The following is a 19,891-nucleotide window of genomic DNA, read 5'->3' as shown; positions in this document are numbered from 1 at the left end:
AGAAGGTTTGCTCTCTAGTGCGGGTGCTGTTATGTTGTATTCTCTGCACAGCATTTAATTTATGCCATTTCTATCAGGTCAGAGTTCCCCCAGGTTTTATTAATGGTACACATGAAAATCTCAGGACATTTAGCTGTGGTCATTTTTATCTGCAAGGTTCAACATGCACAACTTTTCATGTTAACTACAAAAGATTCCATATTTCTTCCCTTTCTCTAATACTTCTTTGACTGTTCTGATTACCAGATACTAAGTCCACTTGTATATTGACATTAAAAGCTACAAAATTGTTTGCAATTCATTCTGCCAACACCTACCTCATTTACTACAAAGATTATCAGCACAGGAACAGTGGCCAAAGTTGTTTGGATATCTTGTTACAGACTTGTGGTTTTAAAATGCTGAGAATGACGACCCTGCCTGATATAAACACTCTTTGAAGCCAAAGCTTCTCTAGGACCACTTCCTAAAAAATAGGCCATTGAGACAATCACTGGCAGAATATGAAATAGCAATCTGGAAAAACATTTCTGAAGGAAATCGCTTCGTTGTTTTTACTGTCTGATGGTGGTTTGATTCTTCCTTCATATTTGATGTACTGTCATGTGAAATACACGTTCAGGCTGCAAGTACAAGGTGTATTGTTTACTATGAAATGTGATACATATATCTGCAATAAATGATGTTCATCATACTACTAATCATGGTAACCTGAAAACATCTAAGATCTGTCATCCTCATTACAGCTTAGCATTCGACCTATTAATCATCACAGTGGGGTCAGTGAATAAGTTAGAATCTGTCCAGACACTTTTTGCTTTGGAGGCTGCAGCCTCTTGCAGTAATTAGCTGGCATCTGTGTTTCTGCAACAAGGTATTAACTTACCTTTCAATGCCTGAGAAAAAAGCTCCAGTAAGGAGCTAAAAGAATGTTAATTATATTTATCACTTACTTCATACTTAGAATAAATGGCATTAAATTATAGCAGACCATCTGGCAATCCATATGGTCTCCTGCAGTCCTGGTTAATTCCAGCAAATAGGTCAAGCACAGCATTCACCATGTTAGGAAAGCACCAGGCAGAGGTGACAAATCTGATAAATCAAATCAATATGAAACTCCTTTCTCTCTCAATCTGGCACAACGTGCAGTTTCATACTGTTTTTTGTTGTGTTTTAGGGGGTTAGTTTGTTTGTTTTGTTAAGCTCTCTCTTTCTTCTTCCCCTACCCCCCAACCTTTTGATGTTTGTTAGAGTTTACTAAGAAGGCATCCCAAAAAGCAAGATCCAGTGATGTGATTAAGGCTATAAGTATTGCACAGTCCCTACTGTTCAGGCCATGCTTGATAAAAGCATCCTCTGGAGAAGGGCAGTAGTTCAGTCTCCATGGTAACTCATTCTTCTGCCTCTCTTGAGCAGAGACTGTCAATTGCATTAAATTAAGGGTGATGGTTTTGTGATAGATTCCTACACCCAAGGGGCTGAGATTGGGACCACCAGACTTTTGTTACTGGAGGACAGAATCTGGGATAAAATGGAATTAGTTGAGTTGTCCTGACAGCACAATCTGTGTTCCTGTACATGTGCGAACAGATATGTATATAAAGTGCATGTGCATGTATGTATTCTTATGTATACAAACTATATATGTATCCATACACCTGCAGAGTCATATTTCTGCTCCAACACACAGAGACATTAAGGAATTAAAGAAAAAGATCAAATACATGTGACCTCAAGTTCTCTTAGTTCATTCTTCACTTTTTCCAAACTTCACCTCTCGCTTTGTGCAACGTTATCAGCCAAAGGTGATTAGGGAACTTCTTATCAGACCTTGATCTGTTTCCAGTAAAAATGTTTTCATTGCTTTCAGTGTGGGTTTGATAGGAGCCATAGTGGCAGCTATGAAAGCCATGTGACAGGTCCGGTGATTTCAGACAGAGCTGACCTTGAGTATTAGATTTCCTCAGGGAAAAAGTAGATTGTTTACTCACTGGTCCTTAACTCATTTTCTGTCATTTTTCCAAGGACAGTTTCAGTTCGGGGTTTTTGTTTCTTTTGTTTGTCTGTTTTTTCTCAAAAAGAACCTTTTGGGTATAACATTGGGTTATAAAGATTACCTTGAGAGCTGATAAATCCTTCAAGCCACACCCAGGATTGAAATGTGGGACAGTCTTGCTGGTCTGGAGTTCAGAAAACATAAATTTAAATTCTTGATATTTCTAAGTAAATAATTTAAAAGTCATCTTTAGACTGCTTTTGAAGAAAGATGCTATATAAATGCATGGAGTGGCCAATATAATTTTTCAAAACATGCTTATACTTTAAAAATGCAGCATTTAATATCTTTCTTTCTCTTCTGTACTGGTTAAGTTAGTCAAGGTTGAAGTTAAGTATTTCCAAACAGTAGCAAACCCTTAAAGGATTTTTCATGTGACAGCACAAAAGTAATCTATAGACAAGTCCTCATTTTGACTTTGTCTAATATTAATTTGGAAAATAATGTGTCATATGGTATGTTCAAAATATTTGTGATTTTATCTCAGTGGGTGTTTTGGTGATATTGCTGTGAAGATGAAATGGCGTGCACAGTGGAGATGACAGTTGTGAAATCCATGTAACACAAACAACAGATGGTTATGGATTTTTACTTTTGGGCAGGACCTGGTTTCCTACACTTTTCTTCCTCCCTGAAAACATTTTCTAATTTTGGTTTTCCACATACTGGCACAAGGAATTCAGTGGCTATCCATATGGAGATTGAGAAGCTTTCTTGAATTGACCTATCTCCTTTGTTGTCAGGGGCAAGTGTTTTTCCCCATCAAAATATGCAAAGTGTTGAATTTTAATAACCTCATTTAGAGTGTCCTTGAAAGCAGAACTTACCAACTTTCTGAGTACCTCATGGGCATAAGGGAATACTTCACTTTTAGCCTAAGATACATGTAAAACATCTATGTCAAGTTAATTTGAGACTCATAGACAAAGAAAAAGGATTCATAATGAGGTTTCACAAGAGCAGAGCATTTTGAATCTTACTAGCAAATGGAGGTAAGAGTAACTAGTAAACTAGTTCAGTTCTTAAAAAACAAGACCGGAATGCTAAAGCCTGTGAAGGGTAATAGAGCCAGGTCTTACATTTCTTGGAAGGCTTTGAGTTTCAGTAAAACTGGACTTTGTAGAGTAGTCTTCTGCAGTAGCAATGAATGTTTTAAACAGAGACCATCCTAGATATTTAGAAAACACTCTTTAAAATGGTCATGGGAAGAAAGGTGGAAAAAAAAAGCATATCTGTTGTAGATGGTATTATACATTTTCTTTTCAAACAGGTTTGTCATCCTAGTACAGGAACAAGCTGGTTTTTCACTCTGCAATTTGTTGCATTTGGCTGAACAGAAAAGATCTAATTGCTAAATATTCAGTGCCTTTTGGGGATCTGATTTTGTCAAGTTTTTATGAAACAAAAGTTTCGCTGGGATCTGCTGAGATATACTCAGGAAGCCAGTCTCAAAATTAAGGACATGCTTCCACGGAGAGAAATAAGGAGTTTTTTGTCTTTTATTGTATGCTTGTGTTAATTTTGAGGAGTTGTCAGAAAGACATTACATGATACAGAGTTCCCACTGTGCTTCTACGAACCTCTTTTAGTGTTCCAGCCATAAGGTTTTAGTAATGGTTTGATACATATGATCCCCTGGGGACATGGTTTAGTGGTGAACATGGCAGTGCTGGGTTAATGGTTGTACTTGATGATATTAAAGGTCTTTTCCAAACTTAAAAATTCCATGATTCTGTAGAAATATTTGTGGTAACTTAAGTTTAATTAACTTGAGCCTTTTTCTGAAACAGGTCTCATTTACATACAAGTAGGAAATGTGGATTATATGATGAACATTTATTAATCCCTCCTTCCCTTTGTAAGACTTTATATTTGTCTTGATCTTAATTTGGTTTTATAGACAGGGATTTCTATAACTAAATCAATATTGACAGATTTTTTTATCTGCAAAGATGATTCTTTTTTTGATTCCCACTTAGTTTCAAGTAATAGGTCGAAGTCTAACAATAATAAATAACATACATCACTTTCTAAGGGGCTAAAACTTCGGGTTTGTTTAAAAAAGGTATCAAGGGACAAACTAAGGCCTTTGATATGTTCATTGAGCTTGTAAAACTTTGACGAAAGAATGCTTATTTTGTGTGTGCTGCAAATGTTGGATTAGTTCCCATGTAGTTTTTCACTGGGTCATACAATGGTTGTGTTCCTGATGTGTGTTGGGTAATTCAAAGGTAATGAAACAATGGTCTAGCGCAACTGGGAATCATGAGATATTTAAGCAGATACCAGAGAACTGTGGGGAAGGAAAAGTCTGTGTATACCATTGTAGTCACTCAGCACTTCAAATGAAATAATAAACCCAACATTTTACAAAGAACTTATTATAGAATTTTGCTGGTCCATTGTTTTGGAATGTCTAAGAACTATTCCCTTGTTTATTTTGGAGAGTATACTCAAGGAAAACAGAGTTGTACTGATATGTTTAGAAGATATTCTAAGCCAGTATCAAATGACAACAGCTGAGACGTACCATGATTCATAAAGATATGTAGTTCTGTAGTCATTAAAAGAGGTAAGTGGGCCAGGGACTTAGTGACAGGTTTATGGTGATGCCAGAGGAACGACAGAAATCAAAAAATTAGGTGGTTTAGAATGTATTCTATGATTGTATTAAGCAATCTTTTAATTGATTTACTGGTTCTGAGGATTTTTGCAAAGACCATGTATTTAAATGTATAAACAATATGAAGAGTTTTTGAGGAGTCAGAAGCTTTTCATCTAATAGTGATATTCTATTAAGATTCTGTATGTCAAAGAATACAAACAAATGCAGCTTTAGTAGGTTATACATGTTTTATTGGTGTATACAAGCCAAAGAAAAGCCTAGCTTTCTTTTCCACAGATTTTGGCAGGTGTTTTTTCATTGTCAAGAAACAGTTAAGTATTTGCATTGCAGTTCTGCCTGATTATATTTGGGGAAATATCTACTATGACTAGACATCCAAATGAAAGAATGTGATTAAAATACAGGAACTGTATTATAATAATACAATTAAATACAGGAACTGTATTATAATAATACAATTAAATACAGGAACTGTGTTACGAACTAAGATGTTGATTTCCTCATATCTTTCAAACACTTCCTGCAACATTCTCACTGATGATGGGAACGTGTGCCCTGTTTGGTTTTCTATGTGTAATGCTTTGAAATACCATTAAGAGTTTTAGCTTTTAGAAAACTTTGAAGAAGCAGTGGTAGCCTCAATAGTAGCTGCAGATAAGATGAACAGGATTCGTGTGTTTAGTCTTCCTCAGCATAGGCACTTACATCTGATCCAGTTGTCTAGACAATTTCTGTTGTCAGTCAATAAAGATGGGAATTTCTAATTCATTCCTTCCTAAGTTAAATGTCCAAAACACATCAAATAAACTGTATTTTAAAGATGTTTTTGTATTTGAGAGCTAAAAGAATCTAGAGGTCAAGTTCAGATGTCCATTTTGCACAAATCTGAGCTGATGCCATCCTACATGGTGGTTGCCCTATACTAATACATTATATTTTGCTACCTCAAGACCTTGAAATCTAAGAACATTCTTACTAGAGATAAACACCCATGGTTAGTGATTTTGAGCTTGTTGTGTTTAAGGTTTGATTTTCTTCTTTTATCTTCTTCTTGTATGTTGCTTAGGTTGTTGCAATTCTCCCAAGTTCCAGTGACACCGACTCAGTTGCATTAGTTTTGATGCGCTTAAAAATACCTGGTAATTTTAAGACCACCTTTTTAGCTTGTAAATCTTCTCTTATCTTGCAATGACTTTCCTCATACCTGTAATTCACTTTCTTCCATAACCAGCTAAGAAAAAACACTACTAGGAGAATAACTGGCTTGTCTAATAATTGGCCAGGTTTGCATTCTTCTGTAGCTGATTATAAGCTGATAGAAATCTATGGATCTGTTATATTTTCTTATGTTCTGTGAATGATTTAAAAGTTAAATACAGTTCAATCTCTTTGTAACAAGATCCCCAAACACTTACCAGTATCAGCTGGCAGCACCAGTTTTGTCATTATACAAACCTTGCTTATACTGCTCTCCTATGGAGGAATCGTTTGCTCTTCCTGGAACAGAACTGACTTGACTGAAATTTTTAGTTCTTTTACAAGGATAAGGTTCTCTGTCCCACACATATTTCTTCCAGATTTGCAGGATTTCCTAAGAACTCTGCACCAGCTTTCAAGATAGGACTGGCACATGAGAAGGCAGCAGATGTCCTATTTGACCTTCCCTAGAAGGTGGAGTTATCTTATGTTCTTGGAAGTAAAATTTCACTCAGAAAAGCTTCTAGAGCAGTTCTGGTCTAAATTGTTTGAATTATTGGCATATAACCAACTGGCAGAATTAATCTCTCCATATTGTGGCATTGCTAACTGTCTGTAATAAGAGTGTATGAATCTGCTATTACTTGCCTCATCAGAATAGTTGTAATTTTCAGAGCAGCAAGTAAATGAACAAAGTGCAGGAGGTTTTCCTTCTGGATATTTAACTTAAAGACTGTCTTTAGAGGAATTATAAAATCCATAAGAAGCCAAGAATCCATAACTGTTACCATGAAACATTTAATTAAGGAACATAAAGGTTTAAAGATGGAGAGAAGGAACATTTTCACTGATGATGTTACACTCTTATCAGGGACATCTAAAACAACTGACTGGAACTCCATTCCAAGTATGGGCATTGGTGCTTATCCTGCAAGAAATACTTCATTTTAAATACCTTAGCTATTTCATAAAATTCAATTTTTTTTTTACCTACCTAAAGTCAACATATGTTAATATATTTATGCAAATATGTTCAGCCTTAGGTGTTTGCACCATCAAGATTTCTTGACAGTGTACCTTCAATTACTTAAGTGATCGCAGAAGCATTCATTAAAATGTCATTTTTCTTTATATTCACCTTAAAAAGACATGATCCATAAATGATTCATATCTTTTTCCCCAAATAAAATATAAATAAAATATAGAATACTAGCTTTGAAAATTTACAGCATTTAAGCAAAGCTGGTGGTATTCGCTTTATTGAAGTAATTGCTTGATAAAACTTTTGACTTATTTGTTAGTAAGCTTATCTCTGCTTTGTAAATGGAAAACAAAAATCTAAGGACACAGTACAATTTGACCTTAAGTATGAGTCTCCTAAATTCAGTTTTATTTTATTGGATTCTGTAGAGTTCTGGTGCTGCAAAGTGCACTGTGGAGTCAAGAATCAGACACTTCTGACTATGAGGATTATTCTGATTATTCATTGAAGCAACAGATTCTGTAACAAAACACTTCCAGATAGTGATCTTAAATTGTATGACTCTAACATGGGAGATGATTCTAAGGAGTTCATGTCCCCTTGCATGAGCAATCACTTTGGCTTAACATGTTTCTGTTGGAATAGAAAGGTACAGAAAAGCAAAAAAAAAAAAAAATTGTTTGACAAAACAACTAGACAAACAAAACCTCAACAAAAAATGCCCACAAGCCACTGTGTCCTATGGGCTAGACTTGGAGGACTACACCTCACAGAATGAGATGTTGCAGTTCATCTCAGAGAAAGGTTCAGTGTGTATTAGGTGACTGCACATACAGTAATGAGAAGCACAGTCCAGAAATTGGTTTTATACTAAAATAAGAAAGTGTAGAGTTGCAAGTTTTCTAAGACTGTTTGGTAATGAAATGCAATATGATACCTAATAACCTTGAACAAAATGTTTGTAATTATTAAGAGCTAAGAGGGAGAATTAGTTCATGGTAATGCCCCACGGTTATATTTTTAATTTGTTTATTTATATGGCAGAAGACATTTGAGATATTTCAGAGTGACTTTTTTGAAGAGTTTTAATTTAGCTGGAAATTTTGAGGCTTGAAATTTTTATTTCAGCTTGGGAATAAAATGGATGTTAAAGCATAAAGTTGGTTCATGCAATGATTGTTTTAATTTTCTGTATTATTCCTTAAAAATCAGCTAACATGCCACATACTATATGTGGGAGTGCTTCTCTTGTCTTTCACACAGCATCATAGTTTATACCTGTGCAAAGAGTGTGCAAGGCTACATTTGCCATTCTGATTTAGAAGCTCTTCATATTTACTTACTCAAATGTAAACAGTAACTTGAGTGCAAAGCACTTGACCCTGCGCTCAGAGAAACAGAGCTGAAGTGGCAAATGGGATTAAGACAAGAACAAATTTGTATCATGGAATTTCTGCCAGATTATTTCACCTGATGTCATAAAAAAATTACCTGACAAGGTGTTCACATGTACACATTGCCTAGATCAAAGTTCTGGCTAATTGCTTTCCAGTAAGATGTATTAAAAATTACTAAAGAAACATAGTTCCTCCTGTAGGAAGAAAGTATTACTTTCCTCAGTAAACCTAAGTAATATTCTCCTCACAGGCACACAAGGTAAATCTTTGCAGAAGTAGGTATATTTCACTGGATTATTTTAATGTGTTCTTGCTGAAGAATGTCAAGATAATTCTTTAGTTGAAAGTTGGCTCCAGAAATGCACAATGCTTAGGCAGTATCTGTAATACAAATCATGAGAAGCCTGTATTTTAATGGGCACTAATTTATTCTGAATTTATGATGTATCACAATCATTAGAAGGAAGATGCTTCACATTACTAGGTGGAGAGTGAGGTTTCTGCCAGTGGCAGGTTGTTTTATTTCTTCACAGCAGGTAAAACACCCCTCCCTTGTTTGAAAGCCATGCAAATACTATCTTCAAGTGCAACAGGGTGGGACTAGGTCACCAAGCCACTTCATATTGCTTTTTGAAGCAGAGCTAAAATACTCCTTGTTCATGTAAGCAGACCCAACCTAGACTTCCCCACCCACACATTTTCAGAAAACCTTGTCTATGGAGGTGTATCCTCTGCTGCTACAAGAGAAAGGACCATGTAGAGAATGTTATAAACATTGTTTCCTCTCTAGTCCAGCCAAAATGCAAATGCCATAAAGGCCTTTGTTCAAGTCCCTCATAATATATTTCTTTTCCATTGTCCAAGCCCCAGGCTTCTTCTACTAGTTTTTCATGACTCTTTGACTCCTAACTTGGTCATAATTTATGATAATTTTGGTTGAGTCTACAAAGTAAATGACAAGTGACAATACACGGAGAACGCTAAAAATTTGAAAGATCATCAAGTAAAGCTCTTTCTAATGTAGATTCTAATGTAGAAAATCTAGAAGTGACAGCTCAATGGCAAATTCAACTCTGATGAGAAAAAAATATATGGGGTGGATATGGGAATACGCAGAGATAAACTGAACTACTCAGATGTAAAGATTTAAAAAATGTATCTGATTTCTCCTTCAGTTTTACTGGATAGAGTTATTCTGAGTCATGTATTTGGCTGTAGAAGGCTAGAGAGATGCAAGGAAAATAGAATGAGGAGAGAAGAAATTAGAAGCCACTCTTAAATTATTGATTAATCAGTAAATATTTTCCTGAATATTATTTTTAGAAAGCAGTTAAATTTGGGTTGTCTTAAATTTAAGCAAATTGGAAATAGCAGGCTCATAAAATGGTTGGGTTGGAAGTCTTTGAGAATTTTGTATGTGTTGACTGAGTTGTCCTCAAAGTTTCCACTTCTTTTAGCATGTAATAAAGGCTACTAATTTGAGCACATTTGCAATGAAAATGCATTGAAAAATGAAAAACATCACATAAATCTTGTTACTGTTTTGGATCAAGAGTTATTTTGATAACTTTTGGCTGTTCATTATTCTAATTTTGATTTTTTTTTTTATCATGTTTCTAGGCATTTAAAAGTTTATATTGCTTTTAGTCTTTTTGACCAGGAAGACAATTATTCAGCGTTAGTTTACGTATTATTCTATAGTTTAACAGATTTTTCTCAATATAAACATGTTATTTTTTCACTTGTTTGAAAACAGGGGAAAAAACAAAGCAAATGAAGCTTCACAAAGATTCTCAGTTTTAATTGGCAACTGAATGTATTTTGAAAAATAGTGGGAAAAATGTAATTTCTGTGTCTATTATGATCCCATTAATGCACTACTACTGTCTGCACTTACACTCTAAATAGGTGCCAAAACCGCAAATAAATTCCCTTCCCCCTTCTGGTTTTTTTTTGTCATTTCTCTTCCCCTCACTCTTGCCTTTTCCCCTTTCCCTCCCTGTTCCCATTCCCTCAGCACATAGGGAAATACATATTATTAAATATTTATTATATTACTAAATATAATTTTATATTATCAAAATATTTAGAAATGTTCTAGTTTATGGTTTGTAAAGGAATTTGGGAAATTGTCTCACTTAGGCTTCTAAATGTTAGCACTGAAAGCTACCAAATTTCATTGGATATTATTAAAAGAATGTAGTTTAAAAGATTAAATAATGATTTACCTTTTTTTTCTAAAAAATAGTGTTTAAGCCTGATGATACTAATGTGTTAAATGCATTTGGAAATAATCTTACAATGTTATTGACAATGGCCTAAATTTGATGACTTCTCTGGACACTTCCAAGTTATGAATACATCCAGATTTATACTTCTCATCACATTTATTCTAAGTATGTAGATGAGATTTAATGATCCACTCATGATCCATAAGTCACAGTAAGTGGTCCACAGAAACATCACAGGTAGTAGATTCAGTATTTTCAATTTGAAGTTTAATTATACAGGGCAAAATCGGGACCAGAAAGGAATATGATAGAAGAACAACTGAAAAAAACCCAAGTGTTTTGTGCTTTCTCTGAAATTACATATTATTGTCTGTAACAGTATATAAGGAATCATTTCCAAGTTGAGTTAGTTATAATATTATTCTAGAAGAAAACAAATAAACTGTAGGATGAGGTGCAGGATGAAAATGAGATATTGTATGAACTTTATTATGATGGGCAACTTGTAGAAGACAGAGAAATCCAAATGACAATATTAATCTTAACTGAAGTTGGCTGAACTTTTCAGTTCAGATAATGAATGCATTATCTGAAAAATGTACTGATTTGAGTTGGAGACAATATACCCTATATTCCAAAGAACTATTCAATAGCCTGGGCTATTGTATTTGTTACGACTTTTTGCTCTCTAAAATTCTGCTAGGCAGAATTGACAAAGTTAATTGTTCTGCTTCCAGGAAAAGTAGCCAGGGATTTTTAAGTAGGGGTATAAAAATAATGACTGGTAATAGGGAATACTAAATAGGAAGTGGTAATTAATGAACATTTACAAATATTGTGTTCACATGTGCATACACGGAGTTTTAGAAGACAGTCATTCCTCAAAGAGGACGGAAGTAAGAAGAAAATTAAACCCTTTGTAACTATGCAATAACATGGTTTACGAAAAGTGTCTATGAGGAATTAAAATAAATATTTGCATGAACTCTTCAGTTTGGTTATTCTGTCTTTTTTTTTGTTTTGATTCTTTGATTCAGACAACTGATTCCCAACAGTTGTCTCTTACATTAATTACATATCTCTTATTTTCAAGTTGCTATATTTATAATTGTTACAGTGGTAGAGTGTAACCTCTGCCTTTTTTTTCAGTTTCATAATCTTCAGAAAATCACCCCGCCTTTGTAACAGCAGAATATACAGAACTTGTTTGGCAATCTGGTTCACAGTTAGCAAGCTGTAAAGACAAGTTTGATAGCTAAGAATTGTAACCTGCTTTGGAAAGGCACAAAGTACTGAATACTAAGTCTTCAATGAGAAATTTCCAAATTCTTTTAAAGTGAAAGAATGAGTTCAGAAGGTTTCAGGTGAAAAATACTTATATATGGGCTAAGTGCCTTCTATTATCCCTGGAAAAAAACAACCCATTTTTATCATTGAGTCCATCAATCAGATGAGGGAAATCATTGGGTATTTTTGGTTTTATGAGTGTCTTTGTGTGAGCATGTATTCTCCATGTCTGACCATAGCAGTTCTTTAATAAGATTATTTTTGAGACAGAAAAACTATTAGATAGAAATACTGGTTAGCTATAAGTAAACCTCTAATTTCTGATTAGTGCTAATTTCCCTTTGTTCCCTGAAAGTAGACCTAGTAGGGTTTTTTTTAAATACTCAGAAATGGGATGCTTTCTGTTCATATGCTCAAACACAGAATTGAACTTAGGCTTTCATATCAGCCATCCATAGAGAAAGAATGATAACACTCCAAAGGTGATATCTCTAAAAAAACCCGACTACACATTTTCATGAGAACATTTGAGTTATGACTCATTAAATACCTTAGAGTTATGCCTCATGACATTCCTAATGAATCCCTGAAAGAAATGGAAATTTAATTTATTATTACCTTCTATAGTGTATACTGCTGTAGATAATTACATTTACTAATATTTATATATTAGTATTATTATCTTTTCTGTATTTCTGGGAGGGAATAGTGAATAAGTCCTTGTTTGGTTTTTCATTTGAAGGAGAAGTAGCTTTTAATGGCACAGGTTCATTGTGCATTTAACAGTAATGTTATTTAAGTGAAGTGCCCACACATTTTTTGAGTCAGAAAAGCTATTTTAAATTTAGAATCATGCAAGCCTATGACATCCTGAGGACTTAATTGCTGTCAAATACTAAGCTTTAAAATTCATTGTCTTTTCTTCTGCAGAAAACTTTCATTAATTTTTCCCAGTACCTCATTACTTGCCACTTGCCAGTTTTCTAATGTTCTTGTTGATACATTACATGCTCAAGTTACAAGCTGGTTGCTTTGGTTTTCTGTGGAGAAATTAACATTTTTCTGAGAAGATTATTTGCAATGCACATATCATGCACTGATGCTATTTCCAGCTATCCCCTTTACAGAGGCATGCAGGCCATTGTTGGAATAATATGTACTTGGTGTTAGAGTGTCTCTTTTTACAACTCTCTTATAGGTGCTTTTGTTCTATCTCATCATTAGCTTGTTCTCTCCTTTCTTCTTTCTTGTTTCTTACCCTTTTCTAAGTTGAAAGACTAGTTTTTGAAAATATGTATGCATGGGCTTCACTCTCTACTCAGTGATATTGAAGGTAACAGGAAACCAAATACAAGAAAAGCTTTAAAAATACTGAAAGGTTTTTCTGCATCTGATTTCTGTTAATAATAAAGATGTCAATGTGAAATTTGGGCAGTTAATTTTGTGACAGTACTTTTTTAGTCAATGACCATATATGTTTCTGAAATCTGCTGAGTGTTCAGTAGCTCATAGAATTACACTTATTTCCTACTAAATATGATGAAGGTTTATACTTCTCGTTTCAAAAAAAGTCATAATTTATCTTAAAGTCTTCTGCATTTTGATCAAGTGTTTTAGTCTTTCATGAAAAAAATTCTGCAGCACAGCATGCAAAACATAATTAATATAAAGCATTGATGCATATCCATGTAAATAATAATCAGCATGGCTACTCCTTGATTAAAAAGTGGGCATTTTTCCAACTTTTTAAAATTCACAGTTATAGAGCAATTTGGTAACTTGAAGACATTTTCTAAATTACGTGGTCCATAACTCCATACATATTTGCGCCCTAATGAACAAGAAAAAAACCTGCCAGCCAAACAAGAGCTTTAATCAAAATATGTAAAGCCCTGGATTCATGTCTCTGATGTATTGCTAGAAAAAAACAAAATACCAAAGCAGATCAAGGGTTTGTGATTCCTCCATAAAAGCAATACATGCAGAGCAAGTACCAGCACCACTGATTGCTAATTTTGTTTCTCCTGAACATTTCAGGAAAAAACTAGCTTATATTTGTAGTCAGACATATGTGTTTCTGACTTGAGCACTTCATTTCAAAACTTGGAGACATAACCTTTTTGGGAGGAGGAACCACGAGGAAGCAGCTGGAGTGCTTAGCACTCTTCCATCAGTCAAGCTCCTATGTGTAACCACACACACAATTACTGCATTTCTTATATATCTCCTAAGGAATAGATGAAGGTCAAATTAATCTTCATTAGAGATTAAAAGATAAAAACTTGATAGAATACAAGGCCTCTTCAGGACACAAGTGAGAACGTGAGCATTCAGGGTAATGACACTGAGAGCAGGGGAATTGGAGAGCAAGGTTTGATGGATAGTTGAACGAGTGAGTGCATCGTCCCTGGCAGCTTGAACTTTTAGCTGCTGAGCTCTCCCAACTCATAGATTAACAACCCTAACTCAGTGTTACACATTTCTGTTTGGTGGTATTTGCTGCAAGTGCATTTTTTCTCATTGTCAGTGTTACTTTGTCAGGGTTTCTGTGTTATCTAGGTTTATGGAATCGGTGCAGCCGGTTGTAAATGTTATATGAAATGGAAAAAAAAAAAATACAGCCAAATGCTCAGAGGAACTACAGAGAAAACTTTCCAACAATTCTTGAACTAATTTACCTTCATTGCTGTTACACAAATACATAGGATGTGTCAGAAATGCAGGTTACCATTCCCAGAAACATGACAAATACAAATATACAAAATAATACAAAAATAGTTGAATGACATTTTAATATTTTTTTTCTGCCTAAAGCCTGTCCAAGAGTACTGAAAGAATTTAGCCAAAGGTTTTTGAATGAGAGATAGTATTGTCACAGAATGCGTAATATTTTGACTTGGTCCTCCTTGAGAAAAACAGCATATTTTGTAAGTATTTTCCAAGTTAATGAACGGGTTTTAAGCATTTTGAGTTCCTTTTCCTCTGAATACCAGAGATAGGATTCCAATAGTAGTACTAAGTACTTGCTTAAAGCCTTTGTGATTGGAGGAGTTTTTGTTAGAAGGCTTCGTATTTTATTAAAAAAAAAAAAAAAGGAAAGAGAAAAAGAAAGTTGGGCTGACCTTAGCAAATAGTTTATACTAATAATTCTTGGAGCTCCTTTGGCTTTTCTAGCCTTCTAGGAAACAGAAATAAAAGATAAACCTTGACTGGAAAGACAGCTGCATTGACTCTGCAGAGCAGATGGCTGAAAATGTGTTTAAACCACTTGACTTGACAGGATGCAATCTACAATGTAACATTAGTGCAATTTGAAATATTATTACATTTATTTGCAACTTCTTTCAGCAATTCACTTCATTTAAATAAATGTCATAGTGTTCAGACTGAGTCATCCCATGTTGCTTTGGGTTGATACACTGTAATGACATTGTCAATATATGTTAAAAAAATTACCTTTTTATCAGGAAAGTTTATCTCTAGTTCCATATTAAAATTCATGGAGGTAGCAAAATAAAAAGCATAAATGCTCTGGCAATATGCAAAACGAGCAACAGAATGATCTTTAATTATATCACTGTATTACAACAGTGAGAAATCAAACTAGGACAAATGGAACAGCTCCTCCTAGAAGCTAAGGCACATGGAGAACAGGGAGGTGATTCGGGACAGCCAGCATGGCTGCACAAAGGCAACTCCTGCCTGACCAACCTATTGGCCTTCTATGAAGGAGTGACTTTATCTGTGGATGAGGGAAGGTTTACAGATGTCATCTCCCTGGATTTCTGTAAATTCTTTGACCCGATCCCCCACAACATCCTTGTCTCTAAACGGGAGAGAGATGGACTTGATGAGTGGACTCTTAGATAGATAAGGAATTGGTTGGACAGCCACATCCAGAGGGCTCAGGGTCAACGGCTCAGAGTCCTGATGGACAACTGTGACACATGCTGTCCCTCAGGTGTCTGCACTGGGGCCTTATTTAATATGATAGTAAATTATAATATTTAATATCTTCATTAATGACAGGGATGAAGGGATCAAGTGCACCCTCAGCAAGTTTGCAGATGACACCGAGCTGAGTGGTACAGTTGACACACTTGAAGCACAGGATGCCATCCAGAGGGACCTGGACAAGCTGGAGCAGTGGGCCCGTGGGAATCTCATGTGGTTTGACAAGGCCAAGTGCAAGGTGCTGCACCTGGGTCAGAGCAACCCCTGGTATCAACACAGGCTGGGCATGAACAGATCAGAGCAGCCCTGCTGAGAAGGACTCGGGGGTGCTGGTGGAGGAGAGGCTGGACATGACCCAGCCATGTGTGCTTGCAGCACAGAAAGTCACTTGTGTTCTGGGCTGCATCAGAAGAAGTGCGGCCAGCATGGCGAGGAAGGGGATTCTGCCCTTCTGCCCCTCTGCTCTGCTCTGTTCTGCCCCTATACTCTGCAACCTGCAGTGCTGCATCCAGCTCTGGGGCCCCCAGCACAGGAAGGACATCGACCTGTTGGATCAAGTCCAGAGGAGGCCACCAAGATGATTGGAGGGTTGGAGCATCTCTCCTGTGAGGAAAGACTGAGAGAATAGGGAAAAGAGGGCTGTGGGGTGGCCTAATTGTGGCCTTCCAGTGCCTGAAGGGAACCTACAAGAAAGGTTGGGAGATACCTTTTGCAAATGACCTTAAAGGGTCTGAAACCAGATGACTTTTAAAGTCCCTTCCAACCCAGGCCATTCTATGACTCTGATGGTATGATTTAGTTCCAGCCCCCCTGCCACGGGCAGGACATCTGCCAGTAGACCAGATTGTTCAGAGCCACATCCAACCTGGCCTAGAACACTCATGGGGAGGGGGCATCCACAGCTTCTCTGGGCAACTCCTTCCAGTGCCTCACCAGCCTCACAGGGAAGATTTTCTTCCCTACATCTAATCTAAATGTACTCTCTGCATCCACAATTTCTCTGTGCACAAGTGCAAGTAAATGCTCTCTTGAGCCATTGAGATAGAACTTAGGTGTCACACTATTATAGATTTTGTATGAAACATCATAAACAGCTCCAAAATGCATGTTCCCATCTCTGCTTACACAGCTGAAATGACTTTTGCCATCTTTCCCTTGGCATAATGACAAACAATGTGAAAAGTGGCTATTTTTTCCTTTCTTCTGAAGCACAGCCCTTCCTGAGACTGTTTTTCAGTGGCACTGGTCACAGTTGCTGTCTTATACCTTCTCACAGCCTGGTCATTTGCCTGAAACAAAAAGATAGAAAACAAAAATACAGCTGTGAGAGTGTTAGCATATTATGATAATGGTCTTAAATTTGGTTTAGGGAGTATATAATCTTTTGTGGCTGATGGTTTGTAGGTGTTAAGGGAGAGATCAGAATAAATATTCTTGTGGGTCTCCTGACTTAACATCTGTTATGCAGTTACTTCAGGCTTCAGGAAAGCAGATACAGAGATCTTTTAGTGCATTAACATACATTAATGTATAGCAAGATTTTGGCAGTTTAATAGTATTTAAACAGTTTAATCTTCCTTCGTCTAAAAAGAAAAAATACACAAGGAATACAGACCCATGCTGGCACTTGAGCATTGCTTAAATAATAGTACGAGATGTTAAATGTGACTGAAATTTGTATAAGGCTATAAAACATGATGGCAGGTAAACAGCTGGAATTTATGTAGATTCTATGTTAAGGTATGAATATGCATTATTTTATGAGACTTCATAACCAAGTGTATGCACAGATGTCAGAATAAAATGTTTAACCTACTTATCACATTGGAAGAGTTCCTAGACACTCAGAGAGCTTAAACTTGCTTTCTGGCTTATAGAACAATTAATATTTCTCACATGCACAAATTTTAAATCAAAATACTGGAATAGCCATAAAGAAAACCTCAAATTAAGTGGAGATTAATTTCGTTGTAAATACACATAATTAACTTAAAGAAAATATCTCAAAGACAGTATTGTGTTTAAGGGTTTTTTAATTCATCATACATTCCAGATTTATGTCATTTGGAAGTATAGAGTCAGTCTCAGACATCTTTGCCTTTCCTCTGGTGTCTGTATCTACTACCTACCTACATTAATACATCCATGTTTGAGCTCAGCTATTGGGTCTTGTAGGTGAAGCTAACATTAGGTGCTTTGATCTGGAAAGCTGTAACTTACTGTGCCTGTCTAACTGCCACAGTGAAGATCTGCAGAGATGCCGTTTTCTTGTTCCTGATGAGGAACTGTCTGTTAACAAACACTAAACAAATTTTTCATTTTCAATTTTGCAAATACTTCCATCTCATCACAGGAAGAAGAACTGGAAAATCATTTTAAAAATAATTTTTAAAATGATTATTTTGGTATCTCTTAAGTGAATACTGTTACTGTGTTTAGCAACAACAATTATTTTTTTTTAATTGCCTTAGATTTAATTTATTTTCAAAATTATAGCTGTTACTTGATCTTGGAATGAAACTTTGAGTTAAAAAGAGATTTCCAGTTAAAAGGGTTTTTTTTCTTTTTTTGAGTCAGAGGAATTATTTATATTGTTTACATATTGCAAAAGGGCTTGCTTTCTAATGCAAACATGAGCCCAACCACTGATTTTCCAAACGTAGCTCTATAAATAAAAATAATTCTGTTTCACTGCTTTCTTCATATGGTCTCAAAGGGGAAAGCCTTGCTTGTCACAGTTCTGCTTAGTGATTCCCCTCAAATGGAAATGAAGAAATGTTAGGTATGTCATCATATAAGCTGTCAGTTAATGTTTTAGTGCTTCGTAAGTGTTCTAAAGTCTTTTAATAAATCACAGGGCTGTTGTCTGTTTGGGTGTCCATTCCATGCTGTGGATATTTAAGTCTGTTGGCTTCAATATACAGTTATGCTTAAGACTCCTGGGGACTCAAGCTATTTGATGAATATACAAACTGAGATCCAAACATCACTCAAATCTTTGCTTTCCAGTCAAGTTAATTTCAAGTTGATCTCTGTATTCATGAGCTGTTAGAAAAGACAGACAAGCACAGGCCAGTTCTATTGTAGAAGCTTATTTCCTTAAGGAAGGAAGCTAAAAATTGATCATTTGGCATATCCTTAAGACTTCTGTTGTGGATATGCAAATAGTAATTAACATTTGCAATCTATCAATAATAATACTGTAATACATTTAAGGTAATTCGAAGAGTGAAGTCCAAAATATAACTGTGCCTATGAAAGCACACTTAAATTTCATTGGATTTGGCTTTTCACAGCGTGAAGTTTATTCCTTTAGATATTTATAAAAACAGACACTTAAAACTGTCACCAGTACAGTGAATAACTTGCAGTGGACTCAGATGCAAATCAAGGTGTTCAACTTCATGCTAGGTGCCAGCTCTATGTTAAGTTTGAAATGCTTTGCTTTTTATGATGTTGGGGTTTTGGGTTGTTTTTGTTTTTTTGTTTTCTGTGGGTTTTTTTTGTTTGTTTTGTTTTTTGTTTTTGTTTTTGTTTTATTTTTTAAAATTTTGTATTGGATAAGTTTCATTATTGCAAAAGTAAGACTATTTGTAATGGTTTGGGCCAAATATAGTGTAATTAGATGCTATGCAGGTTTACCTAAAGAGCTTTGACAACCTCTTAATCTTGATATGTAGCACACCATCTATTCTAGCCATGGTTGTTCAAAAACATATAATGTATGTCATGCTAAATTGCACGTTAGCTGTTTGGTTAGTATGGATGTAATTATGCCATAAACTGAATTGCAATTGAAACTGAAAAATGAACCTGCAGCAATATTTTAAAAGTTTATAGGTCTTTATGCTAAACCACATTTTAGATTTTCCCAGACAGCCTATAGTCATCTTACTGCCATTAACACTCTCCTTTTGATGAGGCAAGGGAAAACAAGTCTCAGGGGCCAGAGATTTATGTTCTGGTTTGACAATATTTTTAAGCCCGTGTGTGCTTCTAAGTGGGGGTGCAGGACATGCTGCAGTATTAAGTAATTTTAGTCTGCTTGCCAGAAGCTTCCTCCTGCTCTGTGGAGTTTTGATACCAGTCTCATACGTGAAATTCTTCAGTCCTTGCACTTTCAAAACTTCCATTGACCAATCTCGGTATTGATTGTTC

The 19,891-nt window shown here is 35.6% G+C and overlaps 1 protein-coding gene across 3 annotated transcripts in view; it reads left to right on the top strand.

Moving 5' to 3' along the window:
• The window catches only part of SLC16A7 (solute carrier family 16 member 7), an 86,286-nt gene that overhangs the window by 50,798 nt on the left and 15,597 nt on the right, over positions 1-19,891 (top strand). The window lies entirely within an intron of this gene.

This window comes from Coloeus monedula, assembly GCF_965178545.1.
Source record: "Coloeus monedula genome assembly, chromosome: 4".
In the NCBI taxonomy this organism is placed as follows: Eukaryota; Metazoa; Chordata; class Aves; order Passeriformes; family Corvidae; genus Coloeus; species Coloeus monedula.
This window is presented reverse-complemented; position numbering and strand designations above follow the sequence as displayed.